Raw genomic sequence first — 7,398 nt, forward strand, 5'->3', positions numbered from 1 at the left:
TACTCTCCAACAGCTCGTGGCGAGTGGTCGCAATAATAGCATGATGACAGTCACTAACGTACGCAGGAGTCTTTTTTCGGGGAGGGAATATAAAAATGGACATTATCTACGTTCTACTGGGTGGGAGGGATACACAATAAAATATTTCGTATATTAGGGACTTTAACTCAATATTGTAATCTGAGGATTAATTTAGGATGGATTTCCACTTAACACTTTGGTTTTTCCCAAGTTCTTTGCTGCTATCATTTAAAAATTTTGACTTTTTCTCAAAATTTCGGAAGGGACTGTATCCTCATCCCCCCCACACATGTGTACGGCAGTGATTACAGTGATGGAGACGATTAATTAAACTTCGTCCTGAGAAGTTGACTTTATAATTAAGATAGCTTAAAAAATAATTTTGTTATTTTCTCGATTTCAAAATTCTATAAATAATTATATAAGAAATGGTTGATATATTGCTGAAAGATAGTTTTAGTTTAAATATTATTAAATGTAAATAAAAGCATTAGACTATGTCTCTCTATAAAGCATAAATTACTTTATTTTTGGCTTTAGTGGAAAATAGCCAGTCCGTCATTTTGAAATCCGATTTTGGGTTCTTTTCCCGTGGTCCAATTTGGCTGATTTTGGATATGTTATTCAGCAATGACACCTGATCTAGAAACTCTTAAAAAACCTTATGAAGCAATTTTGCCCAGGTCAAAGTGTAAATTGCCTGGACTATTCACATTTTGCATCTCAAAGTCCTGCATATTTTGACATGGCGGATTATGATTCAAGCAATACAACGGATAATCTCTCAGAGACCTGATCCATCTATGTCTTCCAGTTTTAAAACAAATGTAACATTAAACTATCCCTCCATACAGTTTAAAAACTAAAGGATTTTGGCTTAATTCATACAGCTCTACACGAATGTTAATTCAATCTACCACTTACCGTGTTGAAGTGAAAAATAGTCTGATTTACCCGTTACAACTTTAAACCAAAGCGATTGTTACCTAGCCTCTGCGGTGTTAAAGCAAGAAAAATTGTCTGATTTACCCGTTACAACTTTAAACCAAAGCGATTCTGACCTAGCCTTTGCCGTGTTAAAGCAAGAAAAATAGTCTAATTTAACCATTACAACTTTAAACCAAAGCGATTCCTGGCTTAGCCTAGCCTTTGCCGTGTTAAAGCATAAAAATAGTCTCATTTAACTGTTACAACTTTAAACCAAAGCGATTCCTGGCCTAGCTTTTGCCGTGTTAAAGCAAAAAAAAATGTCTGATTTAACCGTTACAACTTTGAATCAAAGCGATACTGACCTAGCCTTTGAAGTGTTAAAGCAAAAAAATGTCTGATTTAACCGTTACAATTTTAAACCAAAGCGATTCCTGGCCTAGCCTAGCCTTTGCCGTGTTAAATCAAAAAAATAGTCTGATTTAACCGTTACAACTTTAAACCAAAGCGATTCCTAGCCTAGCTTTTGCCGTGTTAAAGAAAAAAATGTCTGATTTAACCGTTACAACTTTAAACCAAAGCGATTCCTGGCCTAGCCTAGCCTTTGCCGTGTTAAAGCAAAAAAATAGTCTGATTTAACCGTTACAACTTTAAACCAAAGCGATTCCTAGCCTAGCTTTTGCCGTGTTAAAGAAAAAAATGTCTGATTTAACCGTTACAACTTTAAAACAAAGCGATTCCTGGCCTAGCTTTTGCCGTGTTAAAGCAAAAAAATAGTCTGATTTAACCGTTACAACTTTAAACCAAAGAGATTGTGAACTATCCTTTGCCGTGTTAAAGCAAAAAAAAAAAAATATCTGATTTAACCGTCACAACTTTAAACCAAAGCGATTCTGACCTAGCCTTTGCCGTGTTAAAGCAAGAAAAATTGTCTGATTTAACCGTAACAACTTTGAACCAAAGCGATTGTGATTCGATTGATTGATTCGATTAATTTATTTTATTTTTCTTCCCGTTTTGTGCCTCTTGGCTGATTTGCGAAGATAGGGATGAGTGATGAAAAGATGAAAGTGATGAATGGACATTCACAAACAACCGTGCCCGAGCGGGATTCGAACCCGGGACCCATGGCGTCGGAGCGCGATATGCTAACCACTCAGCCACAGGGTCCGGCCAAAGCGATTGTCACCTAGCCTTTGCTGTGTTAAAGCAAGAAAAATAGTCTGATTTAACCGTTACAACTTTGAACCAAAGCGATTCTGACCTAGCCCTTGCCGTGTTAAAGCAAAAAAAAAGTCTGATTTAACCGTTACAACTTTAAACCAAAGCGATTCCTGGCCTAGCCTAGCCTTTGCCGTGTTAAAGCAAAAAAAGTCTGATTTAACCGTTACAACTTTAAACCAAAGCGATTCCTGGCCTAGCTTTTGCCGTGTTAAAGAAAAAAATGTCTGATTTAACCGTTACAACTTTAAACCAAAGCGATTCCTGGCCTAGCTTTTGCCGTGTTAAAGCAAAAAAAAAAAGAAAGTCTGATTTAACCGTTACAACTTTGAACCAAAGCGATTCCTGGCCTAGCCTAGCCTTTGCCGTGTTAAAGCAAAAAAAAGTCTGATTTAACCGTTACAACTTTAAACCAAAGCGATTCCTGGCCTAGCCTAGCCTTTGCCGTGTTAAAGAAAAAATGTCTGATTTAACCGTTACAACTTTAAACCAAAGCGATTCCTGGCCTAGCCTAGCCTTTGCCGTGTTAAAGAAAAAATGTCTGATTTAACCGTTACAACTTTAAACCAAAGCTATTCCTGGCCTAGCCTAGCCTTTGCCGTGTTAAAGCAAAAAAAAAGTCTGATTTAACCGTTACAACTTTAAACCAAAGCGATTCCTGGCCTAGCCTAGCCTTTGCCGTGTTAAAGCAAAAAAAAAGTCTGATTTAACTGTTACAACTTTAAACCAAAGCGATTCCTGGCCTAGCCTAGCCTTTGCCGTGTTAAAGAAAAAATGTCTGATTTAACCGTTACAACTTTAAACCAAAGCGATTCCTGGCCTAGCTTTTGCCGTGTTAAAGCAAAAAAAAAAAAAAATGTCTGATTTAACCGTTACAACTTTGAACCAAAGCGATTCTGACCTAGCCTTTGCCGTGTTAAAGCAAAATATACTCTGATTTAACCGTTACAACTTTAAACCAAAGCGATTCCTGGCCTAGCTTAGCCATTGCCGGGTTAGAGCAAGAAAAATAGTCTGATTTAACCGTTACAACTTTAAACCAATGCGATTGTGAACTATCCTTTGCCGTGTTAAAGCAAAAAATAGTCTGATTTAACCGTTACAACTTTAAAACAAAGCGATTGTGACCCAGCCTTTGCCGTGTTATAGCAAAAAAATAGTCTGATTTAACCGTTACAACTTTAAATAAAGCGATTCCTGGCCTAGCCTTTGACGTGTTAAAGCAGTAAAAATATCTGATTTAACCGTTACAACTTTAAACCTAAATGATTGTGACCTAGCCTTTGCCGTGTTAAAGCGAAAAAAATAGTCTGATTTAACCGTTACAACTTTAAAGCAAAGCGATTCTGACCTAGTCTTTGCCGTGTTAAAGCAAAAAAAAATCTGATTTAATCGTTACAACTTTAAACCAAAGATAATCTGACCTAACGCGTACCGTAAAAGCAAAAAAAGCGTCTAGTCTAACAGTCAAACCTTTAAACCAATGATCATTTGACATCTTCAGAGATCCCAGTTTCATTAATTCACATATCTTAGATCATTTAACTTCATAGATTCTATCCTTATAGCTTTTTAACATTGTAGACTCTATCAGGCTGCCAACAAGAAGAAAAGCTCTTGAGCTCTCAAAAATATACAGGGTGGTCCATATGTCTTGTTACCCCCATAATTTTACATAACTTGATAATAATACAATATAATATAATGAAGTGTAAGGTAGCCATTCATTCCATATGTCGTGTGACCAACAATTTTACATAATTTTATATTATGATAATAACAATATAACAATTTGTAAGACGTATGGATTCAGCGTCAACCAGGATGTTGTTCACGCATCCAAAAGGTCAGTATGACCACCATTATTTTCATGGCACAAATTGACACGGCGCCATGACCTGTGTGAGACTTTACGAAGCAAATTTTTCATTATTGTTGTCTGAAAGGCTGCCCTAATAGCGTCCTTTAATTGTTCTGTTGTTTGGTATCGTTGTTGTGATACCTTTGCCTTAATAATGCCCGAGAGGGCATTGTCACAAGACGAGAGATCAGGGCTTCTGGGAGGCCAATCCAGAGGCGCCGGATGATGTACCGATCCATGTCCTATCCACCTATTGGGAAACACTCCACTTAAATATTCCCTGACAGCGATGGCATAGTGGGGCGGTGCTCCATCCTGTTGAAACCAGGAACGTCCCAGGAGATTCATTCTTTGAAGCTGTGGAACAAAAAATACCCGTAACATGGCGAGATAGGAGTGTTGATTGACTACGCCATTGAAGAAATAGGGATCTATCAAGTGTTTAGCGGACATAGCGACATGTGGGGGTTTGTTTTCCAGCTCTTCGTAATAATGCGGATTTTCCTTGGACCAGAAATACACATTCCTTGCACGTGCACTTCGATATATTGCGCATTCATCGGAGAAGAAAAGGTCAGTGTCGGAAATATCTCCAACATTCTTTCACATGCTGCATGTCGTCTACGCATGTCATCATCACAGAGCTCGTTGACGCTTGCTGGTTTAAAGGATTTCAATCCAATGTGTCGTAATATTGTTGTTTTCGGGATTGCAAGCTCAGCAGACCGTTTCCGCGGTGACTTCTGTGGTGACCAAAGCACAGATGCCTCCACTCCTGCACATGTGTTTGGTCTTTTGGTTGGTGCAAAAGGCCTCGGTTTGTCTTTGATACATCCCAACATAAACCGTTTCTTTTCCCAACGCAGTATTGTCACTTTTGGTGTGCATTTTTTTGGAATCTTCTTGTGAAATCTGGTCGCACATCCTCCATGGTCTTGCCGGTATGTGGACCTTCATGGGCCCAAACACTGACAACAAGGCACTCTTCTACATTGTAGGAGCTTGTGTCAGCCATCTCTGCAAAATAAACACTGAATTAGAGATAAGATATTTATTCGGGGGGGGGGGGGGTAACAAGACATATGGACCACCCTGTACATTTTCCTTGGCAACAATTAACTGCCACGAACTCAGGGTGTAATTTCTTGAGGCGAAAAAAAGTACCTTTGCATGCAAATGAAAACGTAATCAGTTTTAAAAACGAGTCAGTGAGTATGTATGCAAGCTATTCACATAATTCTTGAATCAACAATGGGGTTAAAAACGTGTGAATTCCAGTCTAGTTCCGTCTCTAAGTAGTAATTGTTACTATTAAAAAATGGGTACCAACAATGTGTAATAACTATTTCTTTCATTGTTACAGATGGAGAGAGGCCCGAACAATGCATTCTCTACACTAATCCTTTCCCCGTCCTTGGCCATGAGTCAGATCTCCAATTCCGTAATATTGTCATTAACAGTAACAATAAACCAACCTTCGGTCAGGAACAATATTGTAAATAACACATCTTTGGTGTTTTTCAAGGTTAGTGAAATTTTTGTGGGAACGTCACGATTTCTGAGGACTGTAATTTTTGTTTTCCGGTGGAATAATGCCTTTTTCCACAATGCGTATATATTTTTTTACCACATGTTCCTGTAAAATATTACATAAACAAGTTAAACTCATGCAGAGGATGGGAATTCGCGTTCCCAAAAATACGTCAAAGGAAAATAATAACCCAAGACAGAATGAAGGGAATATCAAGATTGAGATGGATGGTGATGAATAATGAAGGTTTGAGGTGGATGGATATTTTATTTATTTATTTATTATTTATTTAACAAGAATTCCAAATACAGCGTTAACCATTTTACATTGGAATGTATAACAGTAGAAGAGATCAATAAAAATAACAACAAAATAATAACATAAACAAAAATTACATCATATAAAGACCTTTACACGTTTCTGTACAATAGCTTCTAAAACGTCTCTGATTATGAAAAATGTCTATTTGATGTGTTAACATGTTGAATTGGCTGGGTAGTCTGTAGAGCAAGGAACGTTGGATGAGGCTTAACCTTGGCTTCTGAGAAGGGAAAAGTTGAGTGCTTCTTGTTTTGCGAAATGGCACTCGAAAGTTAATTTCCTGAAGAAGGCGGTCACTTCTGATGGTACCATTAACTATTTTATGAAGGTCTGCCAATTTATGTCTCTCGTGAGGTGGTTGGATGTTTAAACTTTCCAGAAGAGTTGGCTTTTGTAAGTGTTTAGTGGATGGAATTCGGTAACGAACAATGGCCAGGAAGAATTTTAAAACAGAATTTAGTCTATCTAAATTTGAAGGACATGCACTGGAGAACAGTATTCAATTTTAGGAGAAACGAGAGATTTGTAAAAAATGCTGAGAGCAGACAGGTTGTTTATTTCGGTAAAACGATAGAGAAGACTCAGCATACGCATGGAACCCTTCGTGACTGCAGAGATGTGTTCAGAAAAGGAAAGTTTCTCATCAAAGATGACACCGAGGTCCTTCTGTGTGGCAACTCTTTGAACAAAATTATTATTTGTGAAGTATTTTGTGTTGAATGTGTTTTTCTTTAAGGAGAACGTCATTGTACTACATTTTTGAGGGTTAAGTCTCAAGTTTCACATTTCACACCACTTCGTCAGGGAGCGTAAATTCTTTTGCAGAAGTGCCATATCACCGAAATTTGATATTTTACTGTAAATTTTGCAATCGTCGGCAAAGAAAAGGAGGTTTTTACAAGAGTCGGAAAGATATTCTGGAACTTCATCAAGATACAGGATGAAGAGAAGAGGTCCAAGAACACTGCCTTGTGGCACACCAGAAGAAACAGCTTGATAAGAAGAAGACATTCCGGAAAGTACAACTTTTTGTTGTCTATTTTGGAGGTAATGTTTGAGCAGAGAGAGAAATTTTGCATGAATATTGAATCGATGAGATAATTTATGTAGCAAGTAATTGTGGTTTATGGAGTCAAAAGCTTTCGCAGCTGGAGGGGGTTGGTTTAAAACGAGGAAGAAAGGTTACGGGATCGTGGTGGATAGAAGGATAATGCTATCACGTAAAGGGGCGAGATGAAGTCATAGATAGATAATGTGGAAGAGTAGTGGTTGGAGAGGGACGATTTTAAACATACAATATTGGAAAGGTATTCTGGAAAATGTATAGCTTCATTAAAACGCGGATGTAGCGGAGGGGAGGTGGGAGGGTTCATAGACAGAACTAAACGCACGGAATTAGACGGGTGACAGACGTTCGCGCTGTTGCCACGTCGGAGCACAACCCCGTGTGTTCACAGGTTTAAGACCAGTCCGACGTGTATATACGGGACTCTATTTCTGGGGTCTGTAACGAACT

Source organism: Lepisma saccharinum, chromosome 10, assembly GCF_977018435.1.
Source record: "Lepisma saccharinum chromosome 10, izLepSacc3.1, whole genome shotgun sequence".
Taxonomy (NCBI): domain Eukaryota; kingdom Metazoa; phylum Arthropoda; class Insecta; order Zygentoma; family Lepismatidae; genus Lepisma; species Lepisma saccharinum.